The 23562-nt window shown below is 40.3% G+C and overlaps 1 pseudogene across 1 annotated transcript in view; it reads left to right on the forward strand.

The window, feature by feature from the left end:
• The window catches only part of LOC308624250 (cadherin-related family member 3-like), a 39448-nt pseudogene extending 17121 nt beyond the window's left edge, over positions 1 to 22327 (forward strand). Inside the window, exons 4-10 of the transcript in view lie at positions 726 to 829; positions 1935 to 2131; positions 4253 to 4351; positions 6413 to 6575; positions 10209 to 10311; positions 14012 to 14110; positions 21956 to 22327. The product of the transcript in view is annotated as a cadherin-related family member 3-like (transcript). The remainder of the gene's footprint in view (positions 1 to 725; positions 830 to 1934; positions 2132 to 4252; positions 4352 to 6412; positions 6576 to 10208; positions 10312 to 14011; positions 14111 to 21955) is intronic.
• The last annotated feature ends 1235 nt before the right edge of the window (positions 22328 to 23562 follow it).

The following is a 23562-nucleotide window of genomic DNA, read 5'->3' on the forward strand; positions in this document are numbered from 1 at the left end:
CCTAATATTTCCCCATTGTCATTACGTTACTTCGAAGTGTTTTTAACACCTTCTCCTTGGCATTTGTCAATCAGTTTTCCATATTGAAAAGTCAATGTTTAAAGGTAAGAACCCATACCCATAGCTTTGTTTGCTCTACCACTCTAAGGAATTCCCTTCGATTTTGTATGATTGATGGGGATTAACAGACTTTTCTAAGTTTCTGCCTGTCTTTTCAATGGATTTGACTAATATGGTTCCTAACAAAGTGTTAGCTGTTTCCAACTGTTAAAACAACTTGTTTGGGCTTCCCTGGTGGCGCAGTGGTTGAGAATCTGCCTGCCAATGCAGGGGACACGGGTTCGAGCCCCGGTCTGGGAAGATCCCACATACTGCGGAGCAACTAGGCCCGTGCGCCACGACTACTGAGCCTGTGCGTCTGGAGCCTGTGCTCCGCAACAAGAGAGGCCGCAATAGTGAGAGGCCCCTGCACTGCGATGAAGAGTGGCCCCTGCTTGCCGCAACTAGAGAAAGCCCTCGCACAGAAACGAAGACCCAACACAGCCATAAATAAATAAATTAATTAAAAAACAAAACAAAACAAAAAACAACTTGTTTGACTGACATTTTAACTAAATGAATCAATTGTTTTCACTGGTCAGTTAAAGCCCAATAGATTCTATTTCTGTGAAAGTCTGTCAGTTACTATAAAATCTTAGCTGTCTTTCCTGTGGCTGCCCTTTCAGTTTCTCACTAGTTATTAAAGTGATTGATCCCAGAGGACTGTTTACTGCTATCTAAAGATTTTCCTTGTCAGTGTCAACAATAAGAACCTCATTCTTACCTGCAGGTAAGGAAATAAAACGTATTCTTCTAATTTGGCCTTGAAAATTGAATATGAAAATGTAGTCTCTGAAATTCATTAGTAAAATTTCCATTAGAATGAAATGGTTTCTTTTTTCTTTTTTTTTTTTTTTTTTGCTGAGAAGGAAAATAAACAAGTCAGATGTAAACAATCTCTTAAGATTCCAAAGAAAAGGCTTTCTTAATAACTGAAAGCAAAGTAGTTTGTTTGTTTTTTTTTAAGATGTTGGGGGTAGGAGTTTATTAATTAATTAATTTATTTTGGTTGTGTTGGGTCTTCGTTTCTGTGCTAGGGCTTTCTCTAGTTGTGGCAAGCGGGGGCCACTCTTCATTGCGGTGTGCGGGCCTCTCACTATCACGGCCTCTTGTTGCGGAGCACAGGCTCCAGACGTGCAGGCTCAGTAGTCGTGGCTCACGGGCCTAGTTGCTCCGTGGCATGTGGGATCTTCCCGGACCAGGGCTCGAACCCGTGTCCCCTGCATTAGCAGGCAGATTCTCAACCGCTGCGCCACCAGGGAAGCCCCACAAAGTAGTTTTTTAAAGTATAAAATATATTGAAATTGCAACAGAATTAGGTGTTATTAGTGTAATATGTTCTTAGTATCTGATGGGCTGGATTCTCTCTTACTGCCCTCAAGGAAAATTCTGGTGATAATTATCACCAGGGAGTTTATAACCATATAGAGGGGACAGCATTTTTAAGAAACTGGTTCTTACAATATAGGGCTAAGAGCACAATGGTTAAGCATACAGTCTCTAGAGCCAGATAGGCTAGGGGTCAAATCCTCTCTCAGCCACCTTGGTATTTACTTCTTAGAGTTACTTAATTTCTTAAAATCTCTTTCCACATCTGTAAAATGGTACCAACTTCCTGGGGCTGCTGTGAGGAATAAATGAGAAAACACATGAAAAGTGGTTAGCGTTGTGTCTAGACTCTAGGCAAGTGCTCAGTAAATGGGTCAATACCATGGTCCATAGTTTCCATTTTCATCATTACTACCTCTAGCCCCTACCCCTCCACCACCATAAGAGGTGGAGAACAATACACACCAAACAAATGCCACTCTAATTGTCTTCTCTTTTAAAACAAGATTATTCAATATGGAAAATGCTATTTTGAGTGTTACCTCTGTAAACTCAACTCTGCACAATAAAGTCGACATCACACTGGATGAGGAAATTCCAACTGGGGAAACAGTTGGAGTATGCCAGGCAACCGATGAAGATTACTTGGGAGACTTAACCTTTGAACTAGATCCATGGAATGCTTACTTTGCAGTTGACAAAGGTAGGTTGAGATTGCTCAAATTCTCTCTCTTATTTCCTACTCTTATCATCTATATTATGTCTCCTCTGCAAGACTGAGTTCCTTGAGGGTAGATACCAGATTGTCTTCATTTTCAGAACCCCTACAAGAAGCAAATGGTAGATGCTTAATATGCATCTGTTGCATAACTTTTGGCAAAACCTAGTTTTTGTCCACTCATGAGCTAACCTGTGGCTCTTCATGGCTGCTTCAGAATGAAGACCTTAGCTCTTCCACTCTACTGACCTTCTAGTTCATCTTTTCAGACCTAGATCATTCTTCTCTCTGCTCTGCGTTCAAGTTTTTGTGAGAGAGAATCGGTTTGAACTTTCCAGAGTCAGTAATTCACTTCTTGTCCAATCAGCTGTGGCTGAGGCTGGGGTGGGGTGTGGATCAGATTATGTGGAATGTAAGGCTTCTTCCGGGGCTGAGCAGAGAAGACAGGTGCTCATCTTCAGCACATCTGTAGGTTTAAGCCATTGTAGCAGGTGCTGTCTGTGTCTTCAGGCCTTAGCATTTTGGTGGCCTGACTTCCAACTGCCAGTAAGTATCTGTGTTTCTTTGCTTGAGCGATGATTTGGGGTCTGACCTCTGCCCTGCCCCTTCTCCATAAAGAGCAGGTTAGAAATGTTGGGAAAATACTACCCTTCCCCACAAGCTCTCAACCAATCACTGAAGAGAATGGGTGTATAAATACTCCAGCTCCTTGCCCTTGGAGGGACGATTCTGAGCACGTGTTTTGTGCTGGCTTCCAGAGTTCCCCAGGGGTATTAAGCTCTAGTTGCTCAGAGCAATAACTTGTTTGATAATGAATTCCTTTTTTTTTTTTTTTTTGCAGTACGCGGGCCTCTCACTGTTGTGGCCTCTCCCACTGCAGAGCACAGGCTCCGGACGCACAGGCTCAGTGGCCACGGCTCACAGGCCCAGCCGCTCCGCGGCATGTGGGATCTTCCCAGACCGGGGCACGAACCCGTGTCCCCTGCATCGGCAGGCGGACTCTCCACCACTGCGCCACCAGGGAAGCCCTGAACGCATTTTTTTTAATCAGCAGCCTTTCCTTTACTGTCTCACTTCTCCGTGCCACAGTGCCCTGGCTCTCCTCCCACATGAACTATTTGCACTCAAATTCTCATCCCAGGTTCTGCTCCTGGGAGGGCATCCCAGTGAAGGCAGCCATCATCCCCTCTAACCTGAATTACTGCATAGATCTCTTAACTGGGCTTCTGCCTTCCCACTTCCCCCCTCCAATACTCTGAGCAGAGCAGCTAGAATGAGTTTGTTTAAAAGCCAAATTGGATCTCTGTAAAATTCTCCTGTAATTTTCTTTGCACTTGGAATGCAATCCAGACTTCTTACCTCATCCCCAAGACCGTGTTTTCTCTGGCCACTGCCTCTCTCTCCAACCTCATACTGTTCCTTGTGTCCCCTGGTCCCTTACATTAGTCGGCAGCCAAATGACTAAGCCGACTGCCTTGGGACCTCTGTCCTTGCATTTTTCAGAACCTCACCCTTAGACATTATTTTTAATCACGTCACAGTTTTCATTTCCTTAATAATATGACTATTTGAATTTCTTTTCTTGTTTACACTTGTTTAGTGTTGGCCTCTCAGCCCAGATTGTTAATTCCATAAAGGCAGGGATTTCATTGTGGTTCATACAGTGCTCAAGACAGTTTCTGACACATAGCTGGCACTCCACAAACGCTTGTTGAAATTGAGTGAATGGATGGATTGATTGGGTGGAAGGAAGTCTGATAAGTTATGACCTCATTACTGTGTTTTCATGTACGATGTTCTCTCTGCTGGGAATGATCTCTACTCGCCATTTCCTTATCCTACATATCCTTTAAGGCCTAAAATAAGGACCACCCCTTCTAGAAAGTCTTCCCTGTTCCACTAAGCCAACAATCTTTTTCTGTTTTGCTACTTGCTAATAGAATATGATTAATGAGGGTATTTTGTGTCTACATTTTGAGTCAGATCCTTAATTCTAATGAATAGGGCATAATTCACACTTTATTTTTGTCCATCACTATATAATAAAGTAATTTTGAGAGTGACAGCCTGGGCCAGTTTGCAGCAAGATGTGCTGTTTTGTTACAGAGCGTGGGACCGTGGTTACTGCTTCTTGCCTTGATGTGGAGAGAGCTATATCCACGGCATTAATGACAATGCATCTTCCTGTGATCAGTTTCTGATTAGGTGAGCTGAGATGGGTGGTCAGGGTTAAAAATTTTAAGTGAGTGGAAAGCAGAGGCGTTGCTATGTTTATTGGCTCAACTGGCTATGTGGTTGGTGATCACAATGACTCTTGTTTAATCTCATATTCTGGTCCTCAGAAATAACCTGTTGAAATCTAGGTTTCCTGGATCTGACAGTAAGTTGTTGATAGCTTAAGTTTTGGAGTCACAGACCTGGCTTGGCATCCTGGTTCTATCACACATGAGCTCTGTGATCTTGGGTAATTTACTGAAACCCTATGATCTTCAGTTTCTTTCTTTATAAAATGGGATAACAATAATACTTACTCTTTAGGGTGGTTGTGAAGAATAAATGGGATAATTTATAAAAACATTCTCAGCACAGTGCTGAGCATGTGGTGTGAATTTCATAAATGTTATTTATCACAGTTTCATAATCCCTTATTTGGAAACTCAGGCACTGGCTATGTTTCAAGATAAAGATTTTTTTGAATTTTAGAAAGGTAATATGGTGTGTCTATCATATATTTTGCAAGTACCCACTATTCAAATCAATGAATAGCACTGCAGTGGTACATAGAAACAGTCACACTAAGTGGGACAAAAAAAGATCTGGCAGGTCAGGTTAGGTCAGGCTTTGATGATCTCAATAAATTGTGAGAAAATGCTGAGTTCCGGGCTTTTGGATTTTGGAATTTGGATAAGGGATTATGAGGTTGTATTTCTGTCAGTCTGGCTATTTTTATTATTTGTTTTATTTTTTTTTTGCGGTATGTGGGCCTCTCACTGTTGTGGCCTCTCCCGTTGCGGAGCACAGGCTCTGGACGCGCAGGCTCAGCGGCCATGGCTCACAGGCCTAGCCACTCCACGGCATGTGGGATCTTCCCGGACCGGGGCACGAACCCGCATCCCCTGCATCGGCAGGTGGACTCTCAACCACTGCGCCACCAGGGAAGCCCATTTTTATTATTTGAAGCTCAGTCTCCGAACCTACATTTCTGTCACTTTTCTGTGTCTCCCCTCCCCCCTCCAACCAATCTCTCAACCACACATAGGACAGCTGTCCCACCCCACCCCAGGCCCTGTTTCCTAAGCTTTATTCCTGATTATCTAATGAGAACTAAAACCTAGCTTCTGCTAATTACAAGCCATGTGGTTTTGTTTGGGCCCCACTTACTCTGCCTTTGGAGTCGAGATGATAACTGCATCTACCTCATAGTATTGGTTTAAGGATCAAATACAATGCTTGGAATCTGTTCTGTATAGGAGTTGGCAGACACTCAGTAAATGATACCTTCCTTTTCCTTTTCTTTCTCCTTCTTCTCCAACCCCCTTCCCCGGGATGAGAGTTAATTAACCAAACACCTGCTACATGCTGACCCCAGTGCTATAGCCCCTGGAAGTGACAGGAGTATTTGCTTTGCTCCTTTGCTGTAAGGAGGTTGTATCTTGTCAGGATGATACGATGAATACATGTAAAAAGACAGTAAAAAATACAAGATGATTTTATATTAAAAGAAGAACATGTGGGACTAGAGTATTCAGGGGAGCTTCCTCAAGGGGTGAGATCTATGTGAGTCTTTGAAGAATGACTAGGATTTAGAGGTTGGAGGCTTAAAAGTGAGCATTTGGGGCCGAGGGATCCCAGTGAAGAAACGGGTGACTATACAGAGATGGAAGTAAGTCCACTATGACCTCTAGGTTAAGATTGTCCCTCTTGACCACAACATGCAGATGCTGTAGATTGGAACAATCTTTGAGAATGATCTGATTCCCACCTACGCCTGCTCTATTGAGGTGATGTCCTTGATAGACTTCCAAACAAGTACCCAGCTGGGTATACAAAGGAAATACTCCCAGAAAAGGAACAAAGTCAGACCAAATTCATAGCACCCTTTGGGAAATGGCTCCCAGAGGATGCTTCATAGCTGAACTGTCTGTCCCAGGATAAGTAGGGCTGTCACACATGTGCATTACCCAAACTAGTGGATATTTAGGGGAAAACCATTACCTTTTAAGACTATCCACCTAAAGAGTTTTTTGTCCTTGCAAGATAACACAGGTACACAGGCAAAGAGATGATTGCAAAAGATACAGTAGTTGCAAGACTCTTGTGTCATGACCTTGATGAACCTCCTGATATGATCCATTATGCTTCTAGCTTGGGGCCAATTGGTTCTGGACAACTCTTTGAGCAAGTGCCAACTGCTGGAAATTTCATCCAGGTGAGCAGCAGGTGGTGCATCTCCAGGGATTTTTTTTTCCCCAAGGAGTTGGAGTCATTTCATGGCCACCGTGTAGTTACTGTTGGTAGACTCTGCAAAAGGAGCTGGGACCCAGCAGAGAGGAATCTGGCCTTCTCTGCTGTCTTGCTGGAAGACGTTTGGGCAATTCCTTCATTATTTGTTGCCGGCCATCATTTTCTCCTTCTTGTCATGAGTACAATATAATTTACTTCCTATTTAGCTGGGGAAATGAATCAGAGGCTAAAAATCACGCTGATTTCCTTAAAGATAAGTCTGCCTGTACGTGTGATGATGGCTGATTCTCCTGGCACTGGGAGTGGTAGATCAGCTCCCTCTTGAAATTGTAAACCTTCACCATTAGCAGAGGATGGACACAGTAAGCTTTTTTTTTTTTTCCCCCTTCACAAGATGGAATTCTGCTTTGGGAGAATCCTCCTTCTAATTTCCACAGGTCTTTTTTTCAAAGTACCAATCCCTGTTAGGTTGGCTTAATTGTTCCTTAACTAAAACATCACCAAATACTCTCCCTCAGTCAGAAGACATGGCTGAGAAAGCCATTGATGACCTCTCTCATTTTTTGGTCCAAACCCTAAATTTTCTGGAAAACTCCACAAGTTACAAGCTGAGCATTTATATATGTTGTGAATTTGGAAGCTTAGGCACTGAGCCAAGAGGTTTCCTGGGTTGATGTTCATTTTGAAATGCAATGGAAAACTGTCATTTTAAAAATGGAGTTTGATACTCTGGTTTCTCTTCAGATCAAATAAATCTTTCGCCTTTTACTAAAAAAAAAAAATGCAGTTTGGATAAAGATGGAAGTTTTGGGCTTCCCTGGTGGCGCAGTGGTTGAGAGTCCGCCTGCTGATGCAGGGGACATGGGTTTGTGTCCCCGTCCAGGAAGATCCCACATGCCGCGGAGCGGCTGGGCCCGTGAGCCATGGCCACTGAGCCTGCATGTCTGGAGCCTGTGCTCCGCAACGGGAGAGGCCACAACAGTGAGAGGCCCGCATACCGCAAAAAAAAAAAAAAAAGATGGAAGTTTTGTAAACATGATGCTAACTAAAATTTTGGCCTTTGCATATGTTTGCTCTGCTTCTGAACAGCTCCCTCCATCCATCGCCCACCTCTAATTAATTTCTACATTTTAATAATTATTCTTTGGGTCTTAAATATCACTTATTCCTACAAGCTTTCTTTTACTATCATAAGTGGCTTAGTTCTCCCTGCTATGAGCTTACATTATAAGTTCAACTTCTGCTATCAAAACATCTACTGCACTCTGTTATAACTTCCTATTTAATTGTTTGCCTCTTCTCATTAGACTATAGCTTTACATGTTTCTGAGTAGTTTATTTCTGTGTTCTAATACCTCCCATAGTGCTTGGTGTGTAGTGGGTACTCAGTATACTTCAATGAATGAATGAATGATTTAATGAATGAGATACTAAATTTAAAAATGTAGTTGTTCCCAAACACCTGGATACTTGATGTCATGTTGACCCATTCCAATTAATGCCAATTAAGATTCATGCCAATACTATTATATTAGGATTGTCTTCAAGTCTCTGCTGTGGGATCATATTGTTTATTGCTATTTCCCTAATACCTACACCTGCACTTGGCACTTAATTAGTACTCAGTATATATATATTTTTTTTCTTTTTACATCTTTATTGGAGTATAATTGCTTTACAATGGTGTGTTAGTTTCTGCTTTATAACAAAGTGAATCAGTTATACATATACATGTGTTCCCATATCTCTTCCCTCATGCATCTCCCTCTCTCCCACCCTCCCTATCCCAGCCCTCCAGGCGGTCACAAAGCACAGAGCTGATCTCCCTGTGCTATGCAGCTGCTTCCCACTATCTATCTACCTTACGTTTAGTAGTGTATATATGTCCATGCCACTCTCTCGCTTTGTCACAGCTTACCCTTCCCCATCCCTATATCCTCAAGTCCATTCTCTAGTAGGTCTGTGTCTTTATTCCTGTCTTACCCCTAGGTTCTTCATGACATTTTTTTTCTTAAATTCCATATATATGTGTTAGCATACGGTATTTGTCTTTCTCTTTCTGACTTACTTCACTCTGTATGACAGACTCTAGGTCTATCTACCTCATTACAAATAGTTCAATTTCGTTTCTTTTTATGGCTGAGTAATAGTCCATTGTATATATGTGCCACATCTTCTTTATCCATTCATCCGATGATGGACACTTAGGTTGTTTCCATCTCTGGGCTATTGTAAGTAGAGTGGCAATGAACATTTTGGTACATGACTCTTTTTGAATTATCGTTTTCTCAGGGTATATGCCCAGTAGTGGGATTGCTGGGTCATATGGTAGTTCTATTTGTAGTTTTTTAAGGAACCTCCATACTGTTCTCCATAGTGGCTGTACCAATTCACATTCCCACCAGCACTGCAAGAGTGTTCCCTTTTCTCCACACCCTCTCCAGCATTTACTGTTCCTAGATTTTTTGATGATGGCCATTCTGACTGGTGTGACTCTACTACCCAAAGCAATCTACAGATTCAATGCAATCCCTATCAAACTACCACTGGCATTTTTCACAGAACTAGAACAAAAAATTTCACAATTTGTATGGAAACACAAAAGACCCCGAATAGCCAAAGCAATCTTGAGAATGAAAAATGGAGCTGGAGGAATTAGGCTCCCTGACTTCAGACTATACTACAAAGCTACAGTAATCAAGACAGTATGGTACTGGCACAAAAACAGAAAGATAGATCAATGGAACAGGATAGAAAGCCCAGAGATAAACCCGCACACATATGGTCACTTTATCTTTGATAAAGGAGGCAGGAATATACAGTGGAGAAAGGACAGCCTCTTCAATAAGTGGTGCTGGGAAAACTGGACAGGGACATGTAAAAGTATGAGATTAGATCACTCCCTAACACCATACACAAAAATAAGCTCAAAATGGATTAAAGACCTAAATGTAAGGCCAGACACTATCAAACTCTTAGAGGAAAACATAGGCAGAACACTCTATGTCATAAATCACAGCAAGATCCTTTTTGACCCACCTTCTAGAGAAATAGAAATAAAAACAAAAATAAACAAATGGGACCTAATGAAACTTCAAGGCTTTTGCACAGCAAAGGAAACCATAAACAAGACCAAAAGACAACCCTCAGAATGGGAGAAAATATTTGCAAATGAAGCAACTCAGTAGACATTTTTTAAATGGTGACTGACTTGTCGCAATAGGAGTTACTACATTTGTTATGTGCTCTATTACTTCCAAAGTACTTTCAAAATATTTTCTCTTTTTAAATATTTTGCCCAAGGTCATACAATTAGCATGCAATGAAGACAGGATATGACCCATGCTTTCCTTCTACTATGCCAGGATGCTTTGTCCAAAAATCAGTTGCTCTGGAAGGAGATCAAAGATGTCCCTTTGTTCTGCCAAATGCTTACCTTTGTGTGTCAACTTCAACCAGTCTCAGGCATATTCTAATGCTATCGTTATTAAATGCAAAAGGCCATACACTTGTGTTTTCCAGAATGACTTACTACTTAAAACATGTACACTTAACAAAAAAGTCAGTCCTTTTTCCTGAAATAATGTTGTTCTACCAGGTTGCCAAAGAATCAGATTATGAGGACCCAGAGATGGTTGCAACTGGCCATATGTATGCAATGACAATTTCAGTATTTGATGACTTACGTCCCTCCCATACAGGTAAGCTCGATCAACTTCATAGAACAGTAAGTGCCTTTTCTTTAGACTTTTCACTTGAGATTTTAAAGTGTAAAAATTCTTTATATTTGGGACAGTTTTTATTAGGTTAGACAAAGGAAGAAGGGGAGACTTAGATAGATTCGTGTTGGAAGTTATCATTAGATCTGGCAAGTCTTTTTCATCTCTTAGCAGCCCCTTAAGCAAAACACAATTCCTAAATGCAGCTCTGGCTAGAGATCCTAGAGATCGTTGGAGCTAAAAGTGGGATGAGTTGGGGATGTGTAGAGCCCAATCCTTATGTCCTTAAATGACTTTATGTCTAGTGTCTTAGTCCATTTCAGGCTATTATAATAAAATACTATAGACTGGGTGGCTTATAAACAACAGAATTTTTTTCTCACAGTTCTGGAGACTGGCAAGTCCATATCAAGGCACTGCCAGACATGGTATCTGTTGAGGGCCTGCTTCCTGTTCTTAGATGTTTGTCTTCTCACTGTAACTTCACATGGCAGAAGGGGCAAGAGGGACTCTCTGGGATCTCTTTTATAAGAATGCTAATCCCATTCATGAGGGTTCCACCCTTATGACCTAATTACCTCCTAAAGAACCCCTCTGTCCTAATACCATCACAGTGGGAGAAGAGGTTTCAACATATGAATTTTGGAGGAACACAAATATTCAGTTTATAGCATTTAGTAATGCCAAATATCTCTTATTTGGAAAGAGCCAGGTATTGGGTAAAATGTAGTCCAAACATATGGGTGATAGGATGCATTTTTTTGGTATTTTATTTGAATTATTTTACATAGTATAGGTAGAGCCAGTTTTAATGCAAACTGTGGGACAATGCCAAGTTCCATGGCTCATTCCCTTCATGAAAGAGCAAAGAGTGGTCACCTCTCTCTGCCATTTGGCCTTCTCATAACGATTCCATTCCAGCCTGTGTTAGAACAGGCCTTTCGTATGCTGAGATTAAGTCCTCCCAGATTGCACGGTCATGAGTCCCTTGACACTTGTGGATTTAACAGTCATGGTTTTGCTAATTGCAACACACCCTCAGGCACAGATTTAAACTGTGTGCTTTGGAAGCAGAGCAGAGTGCCTAGCTGGTGAGTGAGCTTAGCCAACCCCTGACACCTGCTTCTCTCTGCTTATTGTTGTACAAATGAGAACACACATAAAGTGCCCCAAGGGGTCATTTATGTGTTCAACTACATATTATCATATTTTAAGAGTGAATTTGTAACTATAGAGGTAGTTGTAAAAATAGGATTTCACAAAAATTTCTGGATACATCTATTATTAATGCCCAGTGTCTATTTTATGTGGAAAGTATCATAATAAGTGATCCAGGAGGTGGTTGGCATCAAGGACGTCCAAGAAGAAGTGAGTATTTCTCACTTCTACATTCTACTACTAACCCTGTGGAGAACACAGGGTTAGTAGTAGAATGTTGATGCTTGGTAAGGGAGAGCCTAGAATAGAGGTGATGTTTCGGTTTTATCTCTTGCGCCAACTCTAATCCATTGGTGGTGGTCACCTAGGATCATTGAGTTGAGAAGGATTCTGAGGTTGCATCTGAAAGCCATGGGAAAGAGTACTGTGTCATGGAATTAGGCAGGTGGAATGATGGTAGCATACATGTATTTGCAGCCAGAAGGAACTTCCTGCTGAACTTTCAGCCACAGATCTAGAACTCTTTAAATCCCTCTTGACTCCCTGATACAAGAGTTTTAACAGGACTCAGTTTACCAATGTGATTTATAGTCTTACATGACCCAACTGTGTGGATAAATGATCTGTAGGGGACAGGGACACAGGATGACAATATGCCCAGAAGTTTTCTTGTGTTTTCTCTACTCCCCACTGGTGGAGTTTCTTTGGTTCATGCAAAAGCCTGTAACATTGTCCAACAGACCTTTTAGGAAGAATGCTTTTTCTTGTAGCTACTCATCCTGATGGCCTAACTAATCAAAAAAGAATCTGCCCCTTTCACCAGATTGGAGCCTTTTTCCAATACAAAAAGAAAAAAAGATCTCTCATGCTATTAAATCCACGTCCTCTCTTGTCCTCACACCCCAACATATTCACAGCAACTGCTCATAAAGAATGCTTGTAACACCCCACATGTGGTTCAGTCTATTTTTATAGGCCAACAAATTAGCACAATTTTGAGTCTTTATGGAGACAATAAAAATCATAGTATGGCAAAGCTATATAAATGGCATCTGCTCTTGTAGCACATAAATGGAGTTTATCGAGGGAAATATAGAGGCTTTCACATAAATCACCTGTCTCTATGCAACAGTGCTTCTTACCCTTTCTTTGTGGTCATGCATACCTTTGAGATGCTGATGAAAACTACAGCCCCTATACCTAGAAAAATACACATAATATATACCAAAATAAATAACTATATACCAAAATAAAGAATGCTACAGATTCTCTGAAGTCAAGGTTCTATGGGCCCCAGATTAAATTTTCTTGTTTGACACATATGGCATAGACTTCCAAGAGAGACAATATACAAGCGTTCTTCAGAACATGGTTACAAGATGATCAACTAGAGGAAAAATTCCATGGTCAAATAAATTTGGGAAGCAATGGATAGATGGAGATCCAAAATACAGAATGACATACCAGAAATCCTACGAAGGTTTGCCATAAGGAAACCTTTTAATATTTGTTTAACTGGGCGTTTTGCATTTGATATATTAGCATGTTAGAAGAGACATTTGGGGAGATGTTGGCAGACTCAACTTGATCCAATACCTGCTCAGTGACTTACTAGCTTTGTGACCTTTGGCAAAGAACTTGACTCTGTGAACCTCAGTTTTCCTGTCTGTAAAATGGAGACAGTAATACTAATGCCGAGTCAGTGCCTTGCATAGTAAATGTTAATTATTATTTTATTTAAAATGTTAAGAGTTTCCCTGTTTGAAATTTGCTTGCTTTTGTGTTTGACAAATTTCTTCTTTTTAATAACTTTCTGATAGGTTAGTTTGAGCTTGTTGGTATGAAAAATAGTATTCCTTTTCTATAACCTGCAATATGCAAACATCTGGCTGAGAAGAAAAAGATATAATAACTACATTTCACTAACATTTTATAGGGAAAAAAACCTTCTTGGGAATGATCTCATTTTTTACACACTATGAAATAGAAGATTGAAACGGATGTTATTCCATTTTACTGATGAAGAATCTGGGCATCTGAGAAGTTAAGCTAGTTCAAGGCCACTAAGCATATGTCATAACCAATCCTTGGACATGGGTTTTCTGAGTCTCTTTCCATTTCACCTCCTAGCATATATTAAAAGCAGAATGTAGAAAGTCATATGCTGGGTTGAAAGTGACACCCAAACTCTAATGGAAGAGATTAGACCCATGAAAAATATAATAAACTCTCTTGTGTAAAATATATAATTATACATTTATATATGATATGTATATGATATATACGGATGTATATCACTGTTCTATAAAATAAAATATAGCATGCAGTACATTATATATCTTTGACTAATTGCTTTGATTAGCACTAGAATTCATTTATGTCCCTTGAGAACGCAGAGTCTGGGAACAGGGATCATTTGGGAGCAAAATCCTCCCCTAAGCCTGTTCCCCGGGGCACATTTAACTAGTATGTAGAATAAAACCACCACCACCACAAAGCATTTACTTACTGTTTAATTTTTCAGTAACTGTGACGATCATTGTAGAAGCGGCTCCTGCCAACGATCTCAGCCCTGTATTCAAATCTGCGCACTATTCATTCTCTATTCTGGAAACATCAGGAGGTAAGAGGTCCCTGGCTTCTGTGGTGTTAAAGCATACACAAGGAAACAAATCGCAGATGAGTGACTGGTGGTAAAGAGCATGTGGGTTGACAAAGCACAAGCAGATGAGGAGCTCCAGACCTTCAGAGAAGTTCATTCTCATGAGTAATGCCCTGAGTGTATTATCCTGATGGTTCCCCAAAGGCTCCCTTAAATTTGATGCCAGATCAAGGATTTTTGTAATGGAAAAATACACGATATTAATTTTGTTTTGTTTCTCTTTCCTCTTGCCTCTGAATTAGGTCTAATTGTAAGAAGGTAGGGACAATGGGGTCATCATCCATGTAATTTAAATTCTGAGAACATCCGAGATTACGTTTCAGGTCCAGAGTCAAGACCTTGGTCAGCATTGTATCTCAGCCATGAATTATATGTGAATTAGGACATATTTGCCAGCATAAACCAAGGAACATTAGATTTGGAAGGGATGGCAAGAGGTAATACTTGTATTTTCTTTTTTTTAATACATCTTTATTGGAGTATTATTGCTTCACAATGTTGTGTTAGTTTCTGCCGTACAACAAAGTGAATCAGCTATGCACACATATATCCCCATAACCCCTCCCTCCCACCCTCCCTATCCCACCCCTCTAGATGGTCACAAAGCACCAAGCTGATCTCCCCGTGCTGTGCAGCAGCTTCCCACCAGCCATCCATTTTACATTTGGTAGTATATGTATGTGAATGCTACTCTCTCACTACGTCCCAGCCTCCCCTTCCCCCCGTGTCCTCAAATCCGTTCTCAACGTCTGCATTTTATTCCTGCCCTATCACTAGGTTCATCAGTACCATTTTTCTAGATTCCATATATATGCGTTAGCATACGGTATTTGTTTTCCTCTTCCTGACTTACTTCACTCTGTATGACTGACTCTAGGGCCATCTATCTCACTACAAATAACTCAATTTCATTTCTTTTTATGGCTAATATTCCATTGTATATATGTGCCACATCTTCTTTATCCATTCATCTCTCGATGGACCTTAGGTTGCTTCCATGTCCTGGCTACTGTAAATACAGCTGCAATGAACATTGTGGTACATGACTCTTTTTGAATTATGGTTTTCTCAGGGTATATGCCCAGTAGTGGGATTGCTGGGTCATGTGGTAGTTCTATTTTTAGTTTTTTAAGGAACCTCCATACTGTTCTCCATAGCAGCTGTATCAATTTACATTCCCACCAACAGTGCACGAGGGTTCCCTTTTCTCCACACCCTCTCCAGCATTTATTGTTTGTAGATTTTTTGATGATGGTCATTCTGAGTGGTGTGAGGTGATACCTCATTGTAGTTTTGATTTGCATTTTTCTAATAATTAGTGATGTTGAGCAGCTTTTCATGTGCTTCTTGGCCATCTGTAAGTCTTCTTTGGAGAAATGTCTATACAGGTCTTCTGCCCATTTTTGGATTGGGTTGTTTTTTTGTTACTGACCTGCATGAGCTGCTTGTATATTTTGGAGATTAATGCTTTGTCAGTTGCTTCATTTGCAAATATTTTCTCCCATTCTGAGGGTTGTCTTTTCGTCTTGTTTATGGTTTCCTTTGTTGTGCAAAAGCTTTTAAGTTTCATTAGGTCCCATTTGTTTAGTTTTGTTTTGGTTTCCATTATTCTAGGAGGTGGGTCAAAAAGGATCTTGCTGTGATTTATGTCATAGGGTGTTCTGCCTATGTTTTCCTCTAAGAGTTTTATAGTGCCTGGCCTTACATTTAGGTCTTTAATCCATTTTGAGTTTATTTTTGTGTATGGTGTTAGGAAGTGTTCTAATTTCATTCTTTTACATGTAGCTGTCCAGTTTTCCCAGCACCATTTATTGAAGAGGCTGTCTTTTCTCTATTATATATTCTTGCCTCCTTTGTCAAAGATAATTTGCCAGCATAAACCAAGGAACATTAGATTTGGAAGGGATGGCAGAGGTAATTACTATTTTCTGTCATCCAAGAGAGGAACCCATCCCTTGCACAGCATCCCTGTACAGTGGGTCCTCCAGGCTTTGTTTGAATTCTTCAAGGGAATTTTCAGGAATTCTATGACCTGATTATTAATAACTATCATTAAAAATAAAATTATATACACTTAGTTACATAAATTATATTAAAAACAAAATTAGTAAATGCTCAAAACTCAGAACTTCTTAATTATGTTACTATTATGTTACTATTATACTCTAGATGTTATTTACACCTGTTGGATGTGCATGGGGGAAATTCTGTATATATAATGGTGTGCTACTGCAACTCTCTTCCCAACTTAGTGTCATTATGTTGATAGCTTAAAGTTGACAGTGGTGGGAGTATTTACACCAGGGAAATAGGCAAATACTACATATCAGGGCTTGATTCATTAATTTTTTGATTTTCTAGACTTAAGAAAGTGATAGAGAAAATGTTATCAATGCAGATTAAACTTACATCTGGTGTATCTGCAGCTATTATTGTGAGTACCATAAAAACTGTGGAAATATTCTTCTAGAAATCAGTAACTATTATCCAGTTCAACAAAGAAGTCATGCCCTTCACTGATGAACTAGTGAAGCTCTAGACATTGTAAAGAGTAAGGTGGAAGTGAAACAAAGGAAAACATCAAGTAACATTCATGTTGGAACTACCTTCATTTGTCAATTGCAATGGCTATGGAAAGGAGAGCTTGGCAAAAATCAATTAAAGCATTCCATAAGAATCAATTGTAGGGCTTCCCTGGTGGCACAGTGGTTAAGAATCCTCCTGCCAATGCAGGGGACACAGGTTCGAGCCCTGGTCTGGGAAGATCCCACATGCCGCAGAGCAACTAAGCCCGTACACCACAACTACTGAGCCTGCCCTCTAGAGCTCATAAGCCACAACTACTGAACCCATGTGCCCCAACTACTGAAGCCCACATGCCTAGAGCCTGTGCTCCACAACAAGAGAAGCCACCGCAACGAGAAGCCCGCGCAGCGCAACGAAGAGTAGCCCCCACTTGCCACAACTAGAGAAAAGCCTACACGCAGCAACAGAGACCCAATGCAGCCAAAAAAAAAAAAAAAAAAAGAAAAAAAAATTAGGTTTATCATTTAAAAAAAAAAGAATCAATTTTCTATATGGGAATTTACAATAAATAGTATTGTATATTTTGTTATTATTTTTAAAATGTATTCTATACATCTTTTATATCAGTAAAATTTTTAATAAACTTATGTATTTATGTGGATATATTTTCACATACACACTTACAAACACACATTCACACACTCTTTTTATTTTTTCCCCCAGAGAGCTGGTTGTTAAACATTTGCCAGCATATCACTGGGTGAAACCCACACTACTTCAAACCAGCTTATTTCCTTGGCAGACAAATACATTCTTTAGACAGTTGTTCTGAGGCAAGACTAGGAAATAAAAAACCCACTTATTTGGATTTCAGTTATTTGTTTGCCTCACCATGCTGTTTTGGACAAGTTCTTAACCTCTCTGTAAAATAAATAACTATATCCTAGTTCTAGAACATAACATAGTTGAATCTTACAGTATATGACCAGACTATTTCAGAAAAATTGCATGTAAATAGAATTATTGTAAACAGGATCCTGGTTTTCCCCCCATAGACGTTTGCTATTCTTTCAGAAGTGCTCAGAATTGATTTCTGAGTAATGAGGGAGCCTCATTACTGTAATTTCTTTCCTCCCTTTGCATTCTCCCAGTTCTGTGGTGCTCTTCTAGCTCTAGGGGGTTCTAGAGTTAATGGAGCGTTATCTCCTAGCTTATAAATTGTAAATCTGGACCAGAGGGCCTGAGCATTGGCTTTGAGGGTCCCTAAGGGAAATGACCCATAGTCTTCATGAGATTATCAAAGGGATTCCATGACCCTCCAAAGTTAATGACAATCAATGTAGATTTTAAAATAGAGACTTGCATTAAAATAAATAGACTACATTTTAGTGCAGTTTAGGTTTACTGCAAAATTGAGCAGAAGGGAAAGAGATTTCCCACACATGCAGAGCCTCCTCCACTCTCAGCATCCCCCACCAGAGTGGAACATTTACTACAATTGAGGAACCTGCATTAACACATCCTTATCACCCAAAGTCCAGAGTTTACATTAGAGCTCACTCTTGGTGTTGTACATTCCATGGGTTTGACAAAAGTATAATGACATGTATCCACCATTTTGGTATCACACAATTGTTTCTCTGCCCCAACGGTCTTCCATGCTCTGCCTATTCACTCTTCCCTTTCCCCTAACCTCTGGAAACCTCTGCTTGTTTAACATCTCTATAGTTTTACCTTTTAAGACTGACATTAAAAAAAATAGTGTTTTATGGGAATCAACTGTTTTATGTCAGTTTCTTTTCCAACTATCCAAAGTTGTCCTGAAATGTAGTTTTATATTTTGAAGGCAAAACTTTCTAAATGTGTTGAACACTTCTACGTTTTCTTAAGGAAAATTTAATGCCTTATTGATAGCTGAGGAGAAGGATTTAGAATTTTTAATTACAGCATCACCAATTTGGGAGGGCTGGAAAGATTCAACCTGTTTATTTTATTATGAGAAAATTGGGGCTGGAGAGAGACTTGGGTCACACAGCTAGTGAGTGGCAGAGATGACAGCTAAATGCAATCATTTCTGGTCCAGTTCTCTGTTTAGTATTCCAGCCTGCTTATTTTTGGATGGATTTGGATGACTGTCACCAGAAGTCTGAAAACAAGTGCTGAGAATTCATACAAAGAGATAAGTGAGTCATTCTAATGTGTACTAATCTCTAAATAGCTGGCTACTGACCCGCTGTAGCAGAGAGAAGACGTCTAGGTCTTCATAAGAAAGTGACATGATGTAGCAGAAATACCATAACGGTTGGGGTCAAACAAAACTGGAGTCAAAAAGAACTGGATTCCAATTCTATCTCTGCCACTGTCAGTTAAATGACCTTAAGCTATTCCCACAATCTTTGTGTGCCTTCGAGTTCGCATCTGTAGAATGGAGCTTGTAAGAATTATGTCATGGAGTTGCGATGAGGATTAACTGATCATTTTAGGTACTGAAATTACATGATACATACTAACAGTAGCCATGACAGCACTGCCAATAACAATAATAGTAATAATAACAACAATAACAACAATAATTAAAATAACCACTAACATTCATTGAGTGAATGTTACACTCAACGTTCTACAACGTCCTAGAACCTTTTCCTTGATTTTTTAAAATCATCCCTTGATTTTCCCTACCATAGTAAATAAAATTAGGGAAGGGTTAGTGTTTTGAGGCGATGCCCATCAGAGAAGACAAAATCTTCACAACTTGGTGGCAATTTGCTTTAAAGGAGGAAATTGGAAAGTTAATACTACTTGGAAAACAAGCTCTCCTCAGAATATCAAACATTTAGCCTACAGACCTTGAGGATATTAAAAATCTATTACCGTGGAGGTCTTTTTTCATGCTGTGTTGATTAGCACAGAGGATTTGAGTGTGCCTTGAGGACTACATGAGGTTTTTCATCTTAAAAAAATTATGGGAGTCTATCATCTTTAAAGTAAAAAAAAAATTTCTGATGGTATGTAATGAATACCTGAATCTCTCATTGACAAAAGGCTTCTGGAGGGAGGGAGGCATAGGCAAAGAAATTCCTTTATCAGAAATGACTGAGGGGGAAACATGAAAATTAAGTCACGCTGGGTTGTACGTCACAAAGGAAAACATATTTCATTTCCAATGTTTTTTTTGATGAGGAAGTTTGGCAGACTTACAGTTTCATAATTACTCTATTTTAAACTTAGCTAGAGATGCTCAAGATAGCTTTTAGTTTTATTGAAAGGTTAATTTTACACCTACAGAAAAATAAGCTTCCCATTTTACTTTGCCAGGTGTTAAATGTGAAAACGGCACTATCTTTGCTCAGGAGTGTATGCTAGAGATGGCAAGTTTACCCTTAATCTATTTTTTATGTGGTCCTAAATCAGTTATGACACCTTTCTCTTACTAGTGATGCTTTCACACAACCAATAGGTTGGACTTTTTAGATTCTGGATTTGCCATAACGAAATAGTAAGTCCCTTTTCACAAATGCGTTTTCTCTGTTCTTGGTATTCTGGGTTGTGTTCATTGCCTGCTTAATGATACATTTTCAGAGACTGATGAATCTTGGTAAAGGAAGAATGCAAACAGAGAAAGAACCCCCGTAGGTTGAAGGGGGTGGGGACAGCACATGAAATGATGTCTTTTCCCTAATTTTCATTCTTGGTTATCAGTAACCCAGACGCCCTAGATCAGGGGTCCCTAACCACCCCCACCCCCACCCCGGGCCGCACAGCAGGAGGTGAACGAGCAAGGCTTCATTTGCTGCTCCCCATCGCCCCCCATCGCTTGCACTACCGCCTGCACCATCCTCCCCCACCCCCTCCCTGCCTCCCCACCCTATTCCCTGGAAAAATTGTCTTCCAACAAAACCGGTCCCTGGTGCCAAAAATGTTGGGGACAGCTGTCCTAGATAATGCATGTTGGTGAGCCTAGTCATTGTGTGGTGGAATTTCACTAAATGGAGAAGGTCAGGTATCTTCCCTGGAGTTTATTATCCAGGCAGAAAATGAATGAGCGGTAACTCTGTTGTGTCAGTTATCTATAAGTACGCCATGTAATGAAACCCACAAAAAATTAGAGTAATGCAACAGCAAACATTTATTTAGCCCATGAGTCTAAGAATTGGCTGGACTGTGCTTGCTTGGAATTGTGGGGATTTGCTGGCTTTTTGTGGATCTAGCCTGGCTTCAGTGGGTGTGGCTGGATGATCTGGCTCCTCTCATCCTCCAACAGGCTAGTCTGAGCAGGTCTCAGGGCAGAGGAAGAGGTGCAGGAATGAAGCAAGCCTAGTCACACAAGGGCTCTTCAGGCCTCTGCTGGCGGCAGGTTTGCTCATGTCCCATTGGCCAAAACAAGCCACGTGGGAGGGCACTATAAGGTTACACAGAGAAGAGCATGAACGTAAGAAGGGTAAAGAATCTGAGCCTATTAATGCAACCCATCTACCGCACCTGTGTTTTTTCTAGAAGATTATTTGGGAGAACTGCACACTGAACTTATAGCAAGTCAATTTTAAAATGTGGGCTGTAGATTCAGCAAGCACAGATTTGAATCCTGACTCTACCTTTAGTAGCTCTGTGATCTTGGGCAAGTTAGTACCACTGGGCTGTAGTTTCCTTATCTATAAAGTGGGGACAGTGATAGCACATACATCATAAGGCTGTTGAGAAGATTTAATGAGATAATGTGTATAAATAATAGCTAATTCTTATATAACACTTACACTATACCAGACACTACTCTATGTCTTACGTATTTTACCTCATTTAATCCTCACAGCAACTCTATGTGGTAGATACTGTCATTATTCCTAGTTTGCAGATAAAGAATATGAGGCCCAGAGAGATTATAGAATTTTCTGATGCGTTACAGCTAATGAGTGGTAGAGCTGAGTTTCAGAACCTAGGCAGTCTGGTTTCAGAATCTGTGTGGTGAGCCATTATCTGATGCTAATCTTAGCATAATGCCTGGAAGAAAACAAACGTGCACTACATGGAAGCTACTTCTTATTTTTATAAAGTTAGTGTTAACTCATATCATTTGACCCATGCCGTGTGGCTGAAAGTGGACCGTCTATAAATCCATCTTCCATCCTGTAGAGTTGTGCTTTTCAGACACACTGCATTGTCCACAAGGATGCAGGTTGACCCTCTGAGAAACTATGATACTATTTGCAAGGCAAAGACATGTTAAGCTTTTTAAAATGGTGTAACTGCATGACAGGAATGAACCTTAAGAAACATTATTGGCAGCTTTCTACAAAGTTGGAAGAGTGACAACCATTGATGAAGACAACCCACCAAACTGTGTGATGTACAAGATAACCAATGGTGACATCCAGGTTATACAAAGATTCTGGATTCACCCTCTCTCTGGAATGATTGAGCCCATCACAGAGCCAGACCACGAGACTGTGAAGCAATATAACCTCATTGTGGAGGTGTCATCCTTGTACAGAGACGGCCCTGGTAAGTAGAAAGCCCCAGGTTTTTTTTTTTTTACAATTAAAAAAATTTTTTTTTTTTTGCCACACCATGCAGCATGTGGGATCTTAGTTCCCTGACAGGATCGAACCTGCGCCCCCTGCAGTGGAAGCACGAAGTCTTAACCACTGGACCACCAGGGAGGTCCCTAGAAAGCTCCAGGTTTTGATGTAATAGAGATGATGTGTTAAGTTCTAATTTATTACAATTGAAATTGTCAAATCATTACAACAATAGTTCTCATGAGATTAAAGAGTTATAATAATAGCAAATATACATCTAGCACTTGTGCCAGTTCCTGTTCTAGGTACATTTTATACATTGATATAGTTAATCTTTACCTTTAGTCTTCAAGGTAGACCACATTATCATCATTTCTACTCTACAGATGAGGAAACTCAGGCACAGAGTTTGGGAAACTTATGTGAAGTTACTCAGGGTTTGTAGAACTGGACTCATACCTAGGCTGCCTCTCATTAAGAGGTGATGTTTAGAATGAAGTTAGTTACCCAAGGTGAGTTCTTTTGACATCACAGTAGGAGAAAGTGTGAGGCTCTAAATTATTTTAGCAACAAAGGACACTTGAAAAACCTCCAGAGTGAATACTACTGTATTGACGATGTGGTACGTGTTTTTTAACGACTCTAAGGTTTTGTCATCAGAGAAGAGACAGAGGTAGGCTTGAAGAATATTAAGGTCCTCATTTGGCCTGATGATTCACTATACATTTCCTCTTCCTGTAAGAGTCCCCAGGCTTGCTGCTTGTGTAGTGATTAGGCTTCCTGAGTGTGTCATTGTGAGGAAAACATCAGGTCCACTCACATCAACAGTCAGAATGACTTTCACAGGGACTGAACTCCAGTCATGCAAACAGGATTAAGTGTCAGACTCAGCAATTAGTTTTCAAGTTCCAATGTGCACTATTGAGTAATGGTATAGATTTTTTTGGTGGAGGGACGGGTCTGTGAGGGAAGTGCATTGTCCACCCTAGACCAGGGGCCCTGGAAGAAGAATCACCTTTCAATTAATGGATTTTTGAGAGGTGACTCAGCACATTGAAGTGTCACATGACACTTAGAGAAGAGAAACGTTTTAAAATAAAAATAAGGTTAGCTGTTTGTGTTGGGACATTCCATCATTTATCAAATGTTCTGGGGAACCCAGAATATGATGCATAAGGCATTGCTTTATTTATGGAGTCTTTATTCATGGAGTCCAATCAAAGTGAAAGAAGGCATGTCCCCCTACCCTAGGTAGTTAGTGGTTAGAGCTCTGTAGCTGGACTCCCTGGGTTCAAATCTAGGTCTGCCACTTACACATGGCGTGGCCTTAGCAAGTTACTTAACATTTCTGTGCCCCAGTTTCCTCACAAGGAT

The sequence above is a fragment of the Mesoplodon bidens genome, assembly GCF_964165515.1.
Source record: "Mesoplodon bidens genome assembly, chromosome: 10".
Classification (NCBI taxonomy): Eukaryota; Metazoa; Chordata; class Mammalia; order Artiodactyla; family Ziphiidae; genus Mesoplodon; species Mesoplodon bidens.